This window comes from Manis javanica, chromosome 18 (genome assembly GCF_040802235.1).
Source record: "Manis javanica isolate MJ-LG chromosome 18, MJ_LKY, whole genome shotgun sequence".
Taxonomy (NCBI): domain Eukaryota; kingdom Metazoa; phylum Chordata; class Mammalia; order Pholidota; family Manidae; genus Manis; species Manis javanica.
This window is the reverse complement of record NC_133173.1, coordinates 24,441,444-24,457,243: the sequence shown is the minus strand read 5'-3', so window position 1 is coordinate 24,457,243 and position 15,800 is coordinate 24,441,444. Positions and strand designations below refer to the sequence as shown.

Here is a 15,800-nt window from a genome sequence, read left to right as displayed (position 1 = left end):
ATGCGGTACATCTGAACATCATAATCAGTACATAATATTGTACATCAACTGTTTCAATTAAAAATTAAAGAAAATAAAGATCACTTTTATCTTCTGTAAGTGCATTTGAATCCAGATATCCTTATATAAGAAGAAACTATAAATTGGATACTGTTTCCCCCCTGCAATGTAAAAGCCTTTTATGTAATCTTTTCATGTATATGCCCTGACACTTTCATTGTGAATTAGTGGCCCATGTTGATATCATTTAATTATTACCATTGTACTTTATCTTTTACCCAAGGTACAGATTTTAATAGTTTACACCTCACAACTCCTCAAAAACTTATGACATAAATATTTAAAAATAAATTACAAATTCCTCTATTTTAACTAAATTGTTTCAAAAATTACAAGGGCATAAAATTAACCATGTCATTGAAGGTATTCTTTTCATGTGCCAACAAACCTTTACAATGGCCCAAAGTATTTTTAACCCCATTGGTATTTATACCACTTGAGACTCTTATAGAGAAACCAGAATATATGAAAGACACAAAATGAATTACAAGCCTGCCTTTGCTGTCTCATTCTAGAGAGGAAACCAAATCTTGGTCAGGCAATAATGCACTATTTATGACTTTCAGATACGATAAAGCAAAAAATATTTCCAATTAAAAATAATGAAATACCATAATTGAAGACCTATTTCCTTTTGTGAATTGTTAGTTTATTCACTTTGCTCATTTTTCATTCGGGATATTTAATCTACAAAGTGCTTTACCTTAAAGATTTCACTCTATCTGCCTTTGGCATAAAGGTATTTTTAAATTATATTTTAGGGGTATCTAGGGGATGTAACAGAAGTTGGAATTTTGCCAAACCAGGGAAACTTTTCTAACTCTTAAGGACCTTCTTAGCTGATTAGGTCTTTTTTCTCATAATTCCCACTTTATTTCTATCTCTTTCTCTCATCAATGATTTTTTTTCTTTAAATAAATGAAATACACAGGACACAAAATGGACACAGCAAAATGGAGTCCCATGTTTATGGATCCATGGGAGGCTTACCAACTGCAACTTCTATTCACCATTTCTACATTATTTAAGGGAAAGGTAATCTGAGATGACCAGCTTGAGTGTAATCAGGGTGGTTATGGGTGGGAAAGACATGGTGTCATATGGCTGTTTATATAATATTTTTATTTGCATATTGTCTTTCATCATCACTGTATTTTATTGACATGTTTTGTTGGCACCCTGTACTCAGTGCCTCTGTGTTCTTGGAACATGGACAGCACTCAATATATATACCTGAAAGCATGAAAGAATTTCTCTTTGAAACTGTAACTTCATGACATCTTGAGGAAAATGATGAATGGGAGAAAAATTAATAATCAGAGATGAAATTGGGTATTGCCTCCAGGAGAACTTATCCATACATGAAATATTAAACTTAATTTCCTGACTGCAAAACATGAACTGTAGAATTTATACTATGTGAGTAATGCCTATCTGTGAAAAAACAAGTCATGTTATTTAACTTTCCTGGTAGTCACCACGGCTGCATGGAATGAGGCAATGATACAAAAATTTCAGAATTCCTTCTCCTGGGATTTTCAGAGGAACAGCAACTGCAGCACCTCCTATTTGGGATTTTCCTCTCCATGTAACTGATCACTGTGTTTGGGAACCTGCTCATCATCTTGGCTGTCAGCTCAGACTCCAACCGGCACACACCCATGTACTTCTTCCTCTCCCACGTGTCCTTTGTGGACATCTGCTTCACCTCTACCACCATCCCCAAGATGCTGCTGAGCATCCAGACTCAGATCGGTGTCATTACCTATGCAGGATGCATCAGCCAGATGTACTTTATTTTATTATATTTTATTTATTTTATTTTTTATTTTTTTCCCTTTGAGAGGCCATCTCTCATATTTATTGATCAAATGGTTGTTAACAACAATAAAATTATGTATAGGGGACTCAATGCACAATCATTAATCAACCATAAGCCTAATTCTCAACAGTCTCCAATCTTCTGAAGCATAAAGAATAAGTTCTTACATGAAAAACTTCTTACATAGTGAATAAGTACTTACATGGTGAACAGTGCAAGGGCAGTCATCACAGAAACTTTAGGTTTTGATCACGCATAATGAATTATAAAAAATCAGGTGAAATATGATTATTCATTTGATTTTTATACTTGATTTATATGTGAATCCCACATTTCTCCCTTATTATTATTATTATTATTATTTTTAAATAAAATGCTGAAGTGGTAGGTAGATGCAAGATAGAAGTAGAAAACATAGTTTAGTGCTATAAGAGGGCAAATGTATATGATCAGGTGTGTGCCTATAGACTAAGTATTAATCAAAGCTAGACAAGGGCATCAAAACATCCACGGATGCAGAAGATTTCTCTCAAAACTGGGAGGGGGGTGTTAGGTTCTAAGCCTCACCTCTGTTGATCCCCAATTTCTCACCTGATGGCCCCCCTGCGACTGTGCCTGTCTTAGGTTTTTTCTCCCTTGAGGAATCTTACCCGTCTCTGGCTAACCAGTCATCTTCCGGGGCCATAAGGGGAATGTAAAGTTGGTAAGTGAGAGACAAACAATATTGTTTGAAAAGGTTAGCTTTTTACTTCTTTGCAGATTTATGCCCTGTGGCTTCCATGCCCAGCATTTGTCTTGAGGTATCTTTACCACTTGGAAGAATTATGATACTCGGTAATTTTGATATGAGGCACGAATTCTACTTAAGGGTTTTAATAAGGAAGGAAGAAGAAAAGCTATAGAAGTAGCAGACAGAAGAAAACATGGGAAGATTGATTATTTCTATGACATATCTTCTTGTAGAGTAGCATAAGCATGTATAGGTTTTAAACTACCAATTAAATTGCGTGCACACATTAACATAATAGGAATACAGCTACATAACCAAAGCCGACCTACAATTACCAGCCATATCCAGTGAAAGCAAGAAAACCAGTTAGGCACTGTAGGCATTTGTGAAAAATTATCAATAATATGATGGATATTGTCTAACTGAATTTGAATAGTTTGAGAAAAATCAGACAACTTAAAACAACACATTCCTGGGAACTGTTCCCATCCCATATGTTCTTTTAACAGTAGAGAGTCTATTATTGCAAGATTTTGGAGCGCTGCAACTTGCACTTCTCCTAATTCTTGGTTGAGTTCTGACAGTATAGATCCAGTCAAATTTGTTGTTTTACTGTATGCACAGGCCAGCTTAGATATCTCCTTCATTCCAATGGCAAGTCCAGGAACCTGTGAGATGAATGCAGCTACAACTGCAAAAGCACCAGGATCATTGTGAAGTTTTTTGATGATCATCTTCTGGAATGACTCTTCCAGAGAATGTTGATGTTGGAATTTCTTCCTCATATCGTATCTTAATTAGTTTTCTGGGTAGCCAAATTAGGCTTTGATCCTCTGTAAAAGCACAAACAAACCCTTTGCCCACACTTTGATATGCCCTTTATACCATTGTGAAGAACTTATTGGACATCACCACACAGGAACTTCTTTTTTTCCTGTTTTTTTTTTAAGAGAAAGGAATATTATCAGAAAAATGTACTTCCATAGCTGATCATCTGACACCCTTTAAATCATCAAATTTAAGGATATTTAGAGCATGCATTAATCGTTGATTTGCAGTTAGTTTTATCCTATCAGGGAGTAATCGCCTTTTCTTTCTTTCTTTTCTTGTTATCATGAATCTATAATTACATGAAGAATATTATGTTTACTAGGCTCTCCCCTACACCAGCCCCCACCCCCACAAAACCCTTTGCAGTCACTGTCCACCAGCACAGCAAAATGTTGTAGAATCACTACTTGTCTTCTCTGAGTTGTACAGCCCTACCCTTTCTCCCACCCCCTCCCATTATGCATGCTACTCATAACACACCCTTTCTTCTTCCCCCAACCCCTTATCCCTCCCTACCCACCCATCCTCCCCAGTCCCTTTCTCTTTGGTAACTGTTAGTCCATTCTTGGGTTATGTGATTCTGCTGCTGTTTTGTTCCTTCAGTTTTTCCTTTGTTCTTATATTCCACAGATGAGTGAAATCATTTGGTATTTCTCTTTCTCTGCTTGGCTTTTTACACTGAGCATAATACCCTCTTGCTCCATCCATGTTGTTGCAAATGGTAGGATTTGTTTTCTTCCTATGGCTGAATAATGTTTCATTGTCTATATGTACCACATCTTTTTATCCATTCATCTACTGATGGACACTTACATTGCTTCCAATTCTTGGCTATTGTAAATAGTGCTGCAATAAACATAGGGGTGCATCTGTCTTTTTCAAACTGGAGTGCTGCATTCTTAGGGTAAATTCCTAGAAGTGGAATTCCTGGGTCAAATGGTAAGTCTATTTTGAGCATTTTCAGGAACCTCCAAACTACTCTCCACAGTGATTGAACCAATTTGCATTCCCACCAGCAGTGTAGGAGAGTTCCCCTTTCTCCACAACCTCACCAACATTTGTTGTTGTTTGACTTTTGGATGGCAGCCACCCTTACTGGTGTGAGGTGATACGTCATTGTGGTTTTTATTTGCATTTCTCTGATAATTTGCGATGTGGAGCATCTTTTCATGTGTCTGTTGGTCATCTGTATTTCCTTTTTGAGAACTGTCTGTTCAGTTCCTCTGCCCATTTTTTGATTGGCTTATTTGTTTTTGTTTGCTGAAGTGGGTGAGCTCTTAATGTATTTTGGACGTCACGCCTTTATTGGATCTTTCATTTACAAATATATTTTCCCATACTGTAGGGAACCTTTTTGTTCTACTGATGGTGTCTTTTTCTGTACAGAAGATTTTCAGCTTAATATAGTCCCACTTGTTCATTTTTGCTGTTGTTTTCCTTACCCGGGGAGATATGTTCAAGAAGAGTCACCCATGTTTATGTCTAAGAGGTTTTTGCCTATATTTTATTCTAAGAGTTTTATGGTTTCCTGACTTACATTCAGGTCTTTGATCCATTTTGAATTTACTTTTGTGTATGGGGTTAGACAATGGTCCAGTTTCATTCTCCTACATGTAGCTGTCCAGTTTTGCCAGCACCATCTGTTGAAGAGACTGTAATTTCGCCATTGTATGTCCATGGCTCCTTTATTAAATATTAATTGACCATGTATGTTTGAGTTAATGTCTGCAGTCTCTAATCTCTTCCAATGGTCTGTGGCTCTGTTCTTGTGCCAGTACCTAATTGTCTTGATTACTATGCCTTTGTAGTAGAGCTTGAAGTTGGGGAGTGAGATCTCCCTTACTTTATTTTTCTTTCTCAGGATTGCTTTGGCTATTCGGGATCTTTGGTGTTTCCATATGAATTTTTGAACTATTTGTTCCAGTTCGTTGAAGAATGTTGCTGGTAATTTGATAGGGATTGCACCAAATCTGTATATTGCTTTGGGTAGGATGGCCATTTTGACGATATTAATTCTTCCTATCCACGAGTATGGGATGAGTTTCCATTTGTTAGTGTCCCGTTTAATTTCTCTTAAGAGTGACTTGTAGTTTTCATGGTATAGGTCTTTCACTACTTTGGTTAGGTTTATTCCTAGGTATTTTTTTTTTTTTGATGCAATTGTGAATGGAGTTGTTTTCCTGATTTCTCTTTCTGTTGGTTCATTGTTAGTGTATAGGAAAGCCACAGAGTTCTGCATGTTAATTTTGTATCCTGCAACTTTGCTGTATTCCGATATCAGTTCTAGTAGTTTTGGAGTGGAGTCTTTAGGGTATTTTATGTACAATATCATGTCATCTGCAAATAATGACTGTTTAACTTCTTCTTTACCAATCTGGATTCCTTGTATTTCTTTGTTTTGTCTGATAGCTGTGGCTAGGACATCCAGTACTATGTTAAATAACAGTGGGGAGAGTGGACATCCCTGTCTTGTTCCCTATCTCAGAGGAAAAGCTTTCAGCTTCTCACTTCTCAGTATGATGTTGTCTGTGGATTTATCATATATGGCATTTATTATGTTGAGGTGCTTGCCCTCTATACCCATTTTCCTGAGAGTTTTTATCATGAATGGATGTTGAATTTTGTCAAATGCTTTTTCAGCATCTATGGAGATGATCATGTGGTTTTTGTCTTTCTTTTTTGTTGATGTGGTGGATGATGTTGATGGATTTTCGAATGTTGTAACATCTTTGCATCCCTGGGATGAATCCTACTTTGTCGTGGTGTATGATCCTTTTGATATATTTTTGAATTCGGTTTGCTAATATTTTATTGAATATTTTTGCAATTCATTCATCAGGGATATTGGTCTGTGATTTTCTTTTTTGTTGGGGCCTTTGCCTGGTTTTGGTATTAGGGTGATGTTGACTTCATAGAATGAGTTTGGAAGTATTCCCTCCTCTTCTATATTTTGGAAAACTTTAAGGAGAATGGGTATTATATCTTCTTTGTGTGTCTGATAAAATTCTGAGGTAAATCTGTCCAGCCTGGGGGTTTTGTTCTTGGGTAGTTTTTTTATTACCATTTTAATTTCTTTGCTCGTAATTGGTTTGTTTAACTTTTGTGTTTCTTCCTTGTTCAATCTTGGATGGTTGTATTTTTCTAGGAAATGGTCCATTTCTTCTAGGTTTTCCAGCTTGTTTGCATATAGGTTTTCATAGTAGTCTTTAATAATTCTTTGTATTTCTGTGGAGTCTGTCGTGATTTTTCCATTCTCATTTCTGATTCTGTTGATTTGTGTTGATTCTTCTTTTTTCTTAATAAGTTTCGCTAGAGGCTTATCTATTTTGTTTATTCTCTTAAAGAACCAGCTCTTGGTTTCATTGAGTTTTGCTATTGTTTTATTCTTCTCAATTTTGTTTATTTCTTCTCTGATCTTTATTATATCCCTCCTTCTGCTGACTTTAGGCCTCTTTTGTTCTTCTTTTTCCAGTTTTGATAATTGTGATATTAGACTATTCATTTGGGATTGTTCTTCCTTCAAGTGTGCCTGGATCGCTGTATACTTTCCTCTTAAGACTGCTTTCGACGCATCCCACAGAAGTTGGGGTTTGTGTTATTGCTGTCATTTGTTTCCATATATTCCTTGATCTGTATTTTAATTTGTACATTGATCCGTTGATTATTTAGGAGCATGTTGTTAAGCCTCCTTGTGTTTGTGAGCCTTTTTGTTTTCTTTGTAGAATTTATTTCTATTTTTATACCTTTGTGGTCTGAAAAGTTGGTTGGTAGAATTTCAATATTTTGGAATTTACTGAGGCTTTTTTGTGGGCTAGTATGTGGTCTATTTTGGAGAATGTTCCATGTGCAATTGAGAAGAAGGTATATACTGTTTCTTTTGGATGTAGACTTGTATAGATGTCTATTAGGTCCACCTGTTCTACTGTGTTGGTCAGTGCCTCTGTGTCCTTACTTATTTTCTGCCCAGTGGATCTATCCTTTGGGGTAGGTGGTGTGTTGAAGTCTCCTAATATGAATGCATTGCAGTCTATTTCCCCCTTTAGTTCTGTTACTATTTATTTCACATATGCTGGAACTCCTGTGTTGGGTGCATATATATTTAGAATGGTTATATCCTCTTGTTGGACTGAGCACTCTATCATTATGTAATGTCCTTTATCTCTTGTTACTTCCTTTGTTTTGAAGTCTATTTTGTCTGTTATTAGTACTGCAAACCATACTTTCTTCTCTCTGTTGTTTGCCTGAAATATGTTTTCCATCCCTTGATTTTTAGTCTGTGCATGTCTTTGGGTTTGAGGTGAGTTTCTTGTAAGCAGCATATAGATGGGTCTTGCTTTTTTATCCATTCTATTACTCTGTGTCTTTTCATTGGTGCATTCAGTCAATTTACTTTTAGGGTGACTATTGAAAGATATCTACTTATTGCCATTGAAGACTTGAGATTCGAGGTTACCAAATGTTCAAGGTTATCCTCTTTAGTATCTTACTCCCTAACTTATCTCGCTTATTGAGCTGTTACATAAACTGTCTGGAAATTCTTTTCTTCTCTCCCTTCTTATTCTTCCTCCTCCATTCTTTATATGTTTGTGGTTTTAGTCTGTGCTCTTTCGTGTTTCCTTTAACTACTTTTAGTCGTTTGTTGATTTTATTTCTTTTGCCTTTAGTTAGTGTTTGGTTGGTCTGCTTTTTTGCTGTGATTTTATTTTGTCTGATGACATCTGTTTACTCTTAGGAGTGCTCCCGTCTAGAACAGTTCTCTAAAATACCCTGTGGAGGTAGTTTTTGGGAGTCAAATTCCCTCAACTTTTGCTTGTCTGGGAATTGTTTAATCCCTCCATCATATTTTAATGATAATCATGCTGGATACAGTATCCTTGGTTCAAGGCCCTTCTGTTTCATTGCATTCTCTTCTGCCCTGTAAGATTTCTGTCGAGAAGTCTGAAGACAGCCTGATGAGTTCTTCTTTATGGGTGAACTTTTTCTCTCTATCTGCCTTTAAAACTCTTTCCTTGTCCTTAATCTTTGCCATTTTAGTTATTATGTGTCTTGGTGTTTTCCTCCTTAGGTCCTTTCTGTTGGGAGTTCTGTGTATTTCTGTGGTCTGTTTGATTATTTCCTCCCCCAGTTTGGGGAAGTTTTTAGCAATTATTTCTTCAAAGACACTTTCTATCCCTTTTTCTCTCTCTTCTTCTTCTGGTACCCCTATAATATGGATATTGTTCCTTTTGGATTGGTCACACTGTTCTCTTAATATTGTTTCATTCCTGGAGATCCTTTAATCTCTCTCTATGTCCTCTTCTATACATTCCTGTTCTCTGGTTTCTATTCCATAAATGGCCTCTTGCATCTTATCCATTCTGCTTATAAATTCTTCCAGAGTTTGTTTCACTTCTGTAATCTCTTTCCGTGCATCTGTAATCTCCCTCCGGACTTCATCCCTTAGCTCTTGTATATTTCTGTGCATCTCCGTCAGCATGTTTATGATTTTTATTTTGAATTCTCTTTCAGGAAGACTGTTTAGGTCTGTCTCCCTCTCACGTGTTGACTCTGTGATCTTTGTCTCCCTGTAATTTGCCTTTTCATGGTGATAGAGATAGTTTGCAGAGCTGGCACGAGTGACGACTGGAAAACTTTCCTTCTTGTTGGTTTGGGCCTTCCTCTCCTGGTAGAACAGCGACATCTAGTGGCTTGTGCTGTGCAGCTGCATGCAGACAGGTCTTCTGATTCCTGCCGGACTGCTATGGAGTTTATCTCTGCTGTTGCTGTGGACGTGGCTTTCTTCAGGCAGCTGCTCCGATATGGTGGAGCCGCATTGGAGGCAGACTGGCAGGGAGGCTATTTATCTCCATGAGGGGCCTCCGTGCTCCCTGCTGCCCAGGGGGTTAGAGTGCCCAGAGATCCCCAGATTCCCTGCCTCTGGACTAAGTGTCCCAGAATGATTTCATCTAGTTTTGGGGATCTCGTCCCTTTAAGACTTCCAAAAAGCACTCTCAAAAAAAAAAAAAAAAGTCACTCGCTTTTCTTTTTCCCCAGATGCTGGCCTCTGGGACCTGCTCACAGGTCTTGCTGTCCTGTTTCCCTATTATCCAGGAAACCACACATGCACTGTGTCTGTGCTCTGGCCGGGATGGCTGGGGCTGGGTGTTTAGCAGTCCTGAGCTCCCTCTCCCTCCCTGCTCTGACTCCTCTACTCCCACCTGGAGCTGGGGTGAGGGGCACTTGGGTCCCACCAGGCTGGGGCTTGTATCTTACCCCCTTCATGAGGCTCTGGGTTCTTGCAGGTGTGGATGTGGTCTGGATGTCCTGTGTCCTCTGGTCTCTATTCTAGGAAGAGTTTTCTTTGTTATATTTTCATAAATATATGTGGTTTTGGGAGGAGATTTCCGCTGCTCTACTCACTCCACCATCTTGTGTCCATCAACCCAGATGTACTTCTTCATACTCTTTGCAGGACTGGACATCTTTCTCCTAACCATGATGGCCTATGACTGGTATGTGGCTATGTCACCCTATGCACTACATGGTCATCATAAACCCCCAGCTCTGTGGTATCCTCGTCCTGGTGTGTTGGATCACAAATATACTGTACTCCTTGTTACACAGCTTAATGATCTTGAGACTGTCCTTCAACAGAGTGGAAATCCCCCACCTTTTCTGTGAACTCAGTCAGATGGTCCAACTCTCCTGTTATGATACCTTTCTTATAATTTGTTGATATATTTTGGAACTGGGCTGCTGGGTGGTGGTACCCTGGCTGGGATCTTTTACTCATACTGTAAGATAGTTTCTTCCATACATGGAATCTCATTGGCTCAGGGGAAGTTTAAGGCATTTTCCACATGTGCCTCTCACCTCTCATCTGTCTACTTATTTTATTGTATGAGCACAAGTGTGTACCTCAGCTCTGCTGCTACCCCCAGCTCACACACAAGTGCAGCAGCTTTAGTGATGTACACCATGGTCACACCCATGCTGAACCCCTTCATCTACAGTCTAAGGAACAAAGACATAGAGGAGGCTCTGAAAAGATGCATTGGGGTGTAAACAATAAAAGGATTGATTGTCCAAGGGTGAAGAAATGACTATGACTGCAAGGCTCAAAGTCTGGGAGAAGAAACTGCTTTTCTTCAATCAGATTGCAGAATATTTTCTTTGGAATTACCATTTATTTAACATCTACTTGTTTAGGCAACTTAATTTCCTCAATTTATTTAACTTTCTCCTTTGTCTGATATATAAATAATTTTATCTTTGTCCATTTTTCTACTTTCCCAATATTTTCCACAATCTTGGATCAGGAAGACTTGGAAATTCCAATTTTTTTGTGTGTGAGGCAAGGTGGATTTTCTATGAATAATTTATTTTCAGTTGATATATTTCTTCCAAAATAAGCTATCTCTCATGAGTTGCATTACTCATATAAAAATAGAAAAAAATAACCTTGACAACCAAGAAAATGTATACAATTTATAATAGGAATATCAGTGTCCATGGTTTTTCATTTTTATTTCTGTCATCTTTTGTATACACCAACCTTAACTGTTCTGACAATGTAGACTTTAATATACTAGTGTGATTTTTAATGGGTCATTGGATTTTATTCTTCTTTAGGTTTTGTATTCTTATTCAGCTGTGTCCACATTATTACCATAGTGATTGGCAAAATGATTATACAACACATGTCCCCAAGAGGTGTCTACACAGAAACACAGAACTCAAAGATTGACTTAATATGGCATTTGAATCTGTGAGGGAACTAAATATGACTAAGAAAAAATTTATGCTTTGTATTACTAAGAAAAATATTTTGTGTGTCATATACTTCCTTATTAAAATATTAGCATTTGGTGTCCATGAATAAGGGTGTTTCCTCATTTAGGTGAATGATTGATTGTCATGTTATGGTTTTTCTGTTTTTTTATCTTCTGCTTTATATTTAAAACTTTCAGTGCTTCCTTCACAAATGACGCTTTCCATGCTATAAATGAAATGTCTCCTCTTTTCCTCTTTTTTAAATTTGGCTGTACTCACTCAAATAGCAGTGAATAAACAAAACAATGCATTCCATCATTCTGTCTTAAAGGACAACTCATTGGAGAGATTGAATTTCTGTCCACTCATGTGAATACACAAGTATTGTACAAGCATGCATATCCTTTCAACATCTCCTCACTACCAGTAGGAAACTTCATTGGAGTTACTTTGTCATTCAGCTTTCTCAAATAAACTTCAATAACAGAGTAATGATGAATACTGTCTCCAAATAACACAATGTATGCCTGAACTGAGAAGATTACTGTAGTTGCTCTCAGTTTTGTTCACTTTCATTATTGTACCAGTTAGTTAATGCTGAATAACAAACTTCCCTAAAAATCAAGTGACTTCCTATGATTCCTTTGTAACTGAATGGTATTTCTTTGTGGGCAGTTGTTCTGATCTCTGCTTAGTTCCCCTGAGTCTACGTTCAGGTGTGATTCTCTATATTGTTCTTTTAGATAACATCAATGTAATATGCAGCTTTACAGCTCTTCTCTATTTTCCCAATATATTGTAAGCTTATTTCATTTATATGTGCAATAATATATAGCTTACTGGAAAAAAATGAGTTTGTGAAATCTGAGTCCCTTAATTTAATCCAATTATCCCTTTATCTGTATATGACCCTTTGCCTTCTTTCCAGTTATGAAATGTATTTCCCAGATTTGTCAGATATGATCCAGCTATTTGTGTTCTAGATGTTATCCTAAGCCAGGTACCACTAGACTTTCTTAATCCTTATTTATTGAAGAATAATTATATACAATAAAATGCAGATGTTTACATTCCAATTTGTTGAATTAAAATAACTGACAAAATTAATTATAGATAGTGCTTCATTCCAATTGTATAACACTGGAGAAGGTGTCCAATAAATTTTCTTTTTGGTATCAATCTATAATTACATGAGGAGCATTATGTTTACTAGACTACACCCATCACCAAGTCCCACCCACAAACCCAATTACAGTCACTGTCCATCAGCATAGTAACACACTGTAGAATCACTACTTGTCTTCCCTGTGTTGCACAGCCCTCCACGTGCTCCCCCATTTTATTCATGCTAATCATAATGCCCCATTTCTCACCCCTGACACTTATCCCTCCCTTCCACCCATCCTCCCCAGTCCCTTTCCCTTTGGTAACTGTTAGTCCATTCTTGGGTTCTGTGATTCTCCTGATGTTTTGTTCTTTCAGTTTTTTCTTTGTTCTTATACTGCACAGATGAGTGAAATCATTTGGTACTCGTCTTTCTCTGCCTAGCTTATTTCACTGAGCATAATACCCTCTAGCTCCATCCATGTGGTTGCCAATGGTAGGATTTGTTTTCTTCTTATTGGTGAATAATAGTCCATTGTGTATATGTACTACATCTTACTTATCCATTCATCTACTGATAGACACTTAGGTTGCTCCCATATCTTGGGTATTGTAAATAGTGCTGTGATAAACATAGGAGTGCATGTGTCTTTTTCAAACTGGGCTCCTGCATTCTTAGGGTAAATTCTTAGAAGTGGAATTCCTGGGTCAAATGGTATTTATGTTCTGAGGCTTTTGAGGAACCTCCGAACTGCTTTCCACAATGGCTGAACTAGTTTACATCCCCACCAGCAGTGTACGAGGGGTCCTCTTTCTCCACAACCTCACCAAAATTTGCTGTTATTTGTCTTTTGGATGGTGGCGATTCTTACTGGTGTGAGGTGATATCTCATTGCGGTTTTAATTTGCATTTCTCTGATGAGATGCGATGTGGAGCATCTTTTCATGTGTCTGTTGGCCATCTAAATTTCTTTTTTGGAGAACTGTTCAGTTCTTCTGCCGTTTTTTAATTGGATTATTTGCTTTTTGTTTGTTGAGGTTCATGCGCTCTTTATATATTTTGGATGTTAACCCTTTATCGGATCTGTCATTTATGAATATATTCTCCCATATGGTAGGATGCTTTTAGTTCTATTGATGGTGTCCTTTGCTGTACAGAATCTTTTCAGCTTGATATAGTCCCACTTGTTTATTTTTGCTTTTGTTTCCCTAGCTCGGGGAGATATGTTCATGAAGAAGTCACATATGTTTATGTCCAAGAGATTTTGCCTATATTTTTTCCTAAGAGTTTAATGGTTTCATGACTTACATTCAGGTCTTTGATCCATTTTGAATTTACTTTTGTGTACGGGGATAGAGAAATGCCCAGTTTCATTCTCTTACATGTAGCTGTCCAGTTTTGCCAGCACCATCTGTTGAAGAGACTGTCATTTCCCCATTGTATGTCCATGACTCCTTTATCGAATATTAATTGACCATATGTTTGGGTTAATATCTGGAGGCTTTTATCTGTTCCACTGGTCTGTGGCTCTGTTCTTGTGCCAGCACCAAATTGTCTTGATTACTATGGCTTTGTGGTAGTGCTTGAGGTTGAGGAGCAACTTCTCCCCACTTCATTCTTCTTTCTCAGGATTGCTTTGGCTATTTGGTGTCTTTGGTGTTTCCATATGAATTTTTGAACTATCTGTTCCAGTTCGTTGAAGAATGTTGCTTGAAATTTGATAGGGATACATCAAATCTGTATATTGCTTTGGGCAGAATGGCTATTTTGACTATATTAATTCTTCCTAGCCAAGAGCATGGGATGAGTTTCCATTTGTTAGCATCCTCTTTAATTTATCTTAAGAGTGTCTTGTAGTTTTCAGCATAAAGGTCTTTCACTTCCTTGGTTAGATTTATTCCTAGGTATTTTATTCTTTTTGATGCAATGGTGAATGGAATTGTTATCCTTATTTATCTTTCTATTGGTTAATTGTTAGTGTATAGGAAAGCCACAGAGTTCTGTGTGTTAGTTTTCTGTCCAGCAACTTATTGTATTCCGATATCAGTTCTAGTAGTTTTGGAGTGGAGTCTTTAGGGTTTTTTATGTATAATATCTTGTCATCTGCAAATAGTGACAGTTTAACTTCTTCTTTACCAATCTAGATTCCTTGTAGTTCTTTGTTTGGTCTGATTGCCATGGCTAGGACCTCCAGTACTATGTTAAATAACAGTGGGGAGAGTGGGCATCCCTGTATCGTTCCCGATCTCAGACGAAAAGCTTTCAACCTCTTGCTGTTCAGTATGATGTTGGCTGTGGGTTTATCATATGTGGCATTTATTATGTTGAGGTACTTGCCCTCTATACCGATTTTCCTGAGAGTTTTTATCATGAATCGATCTTGAATTTTGTCAAATGCTTTTTCAGCTTCTGTGGAGATGATCATATGGTTTTTATCTTTCTTTTTGTTGATGTGGTGGATGATGTTGATGGATTTTCGAATGTTGTACCAACCTTGCATCCCTGGGATGAATCCCACTTGGTCAAGGTGTATGATCCTATTGATGTATTTTTGAATTCGGTTTGCTAATATTTTATTGAGTATTTTTGCATCTACATTCATCAGGGATATTGGTCTGTAATTTACTTTTTTGGTGGGGTCTTTGCCTGGTTTTGGTTTTAGGGTGATGTTGGCTTCATAGAATGAGTTTGGGAGTATTCCCTCCTCTTCTATTTTTTGGAACACTTTAAGGAGAATGTGTATTATGTCTTCTCTCTATATCTGATAAAATTCCTAGGTAAATCCGTCTGGCCACAGGGTTTTGTTCTTGGGTAGGTTTTTGATTACCACTTCAATTTCTTTGCTCATAATTGGTTTTTTAACTTTTGTGTTCCTTCCTTGTTCAGTCTTGGAAGGTTGTATTTTTCTAGGAAGTTGTCCATTTTTGCTGGATTTTCGAGATTGTTAGCATATAAATTTTCATAGTAGTCTTTAATAATTCTTTGTATTTCTGTGAAGTCTGTCATTATTTTTCCATTCTCATTTGTGATTCTGTTGATGTGTGTTGATTCTCTTTTTCTATTAATAAGTTTGGCTACAGGCTTATGTATTTTGTTTATTTTCTCAAAGAACCAGCTCTTGGTTTCATTGATTTTTTCTATTGTTTTATTCTTCTCAAATTTGTTTATTTCTTCTCTGATCTTTATTATATCCCTCCTTCTCCTGATGTTAGGCCTCATTTGTTCTTCTTTTTCCAGTTTCGATAATTGTTGTTAGACTATTCATTTGGGATTGTTCTACCTTTTTTAAGTGTTCCTGGATTGCTATATACTTTCCTCTTAATACTGCTTTCGCTGCGTCCCACAGAAGTTGGGGCTTTGTGCTGTTGCTGTCATTTGTTTCCATATATTCCTTGATCTCTATTTTTTTTTGAGGCTTAGCATATTTATATATTTTGACCTGGGAATTACAGTGAGAAGTTAGTATAAGGAAATAATCATAAACGTAGAAAAGGCTAATG

General features: G+C 37.2%; 1 pseudogene; it reads left to right on the top strand.

Annotated features, from left to right (window-relative positions):
• Positions 1–1,547: 1,547 nt before the first annotated feature.
• On the top strand, positions 1,548–10,487 carry LOC108402735 (olfactory receptor 7A5-like; annotated as a pseudogene).
• Positions 10,488–15,800: the final 5,313 nt, after the last annotated feature.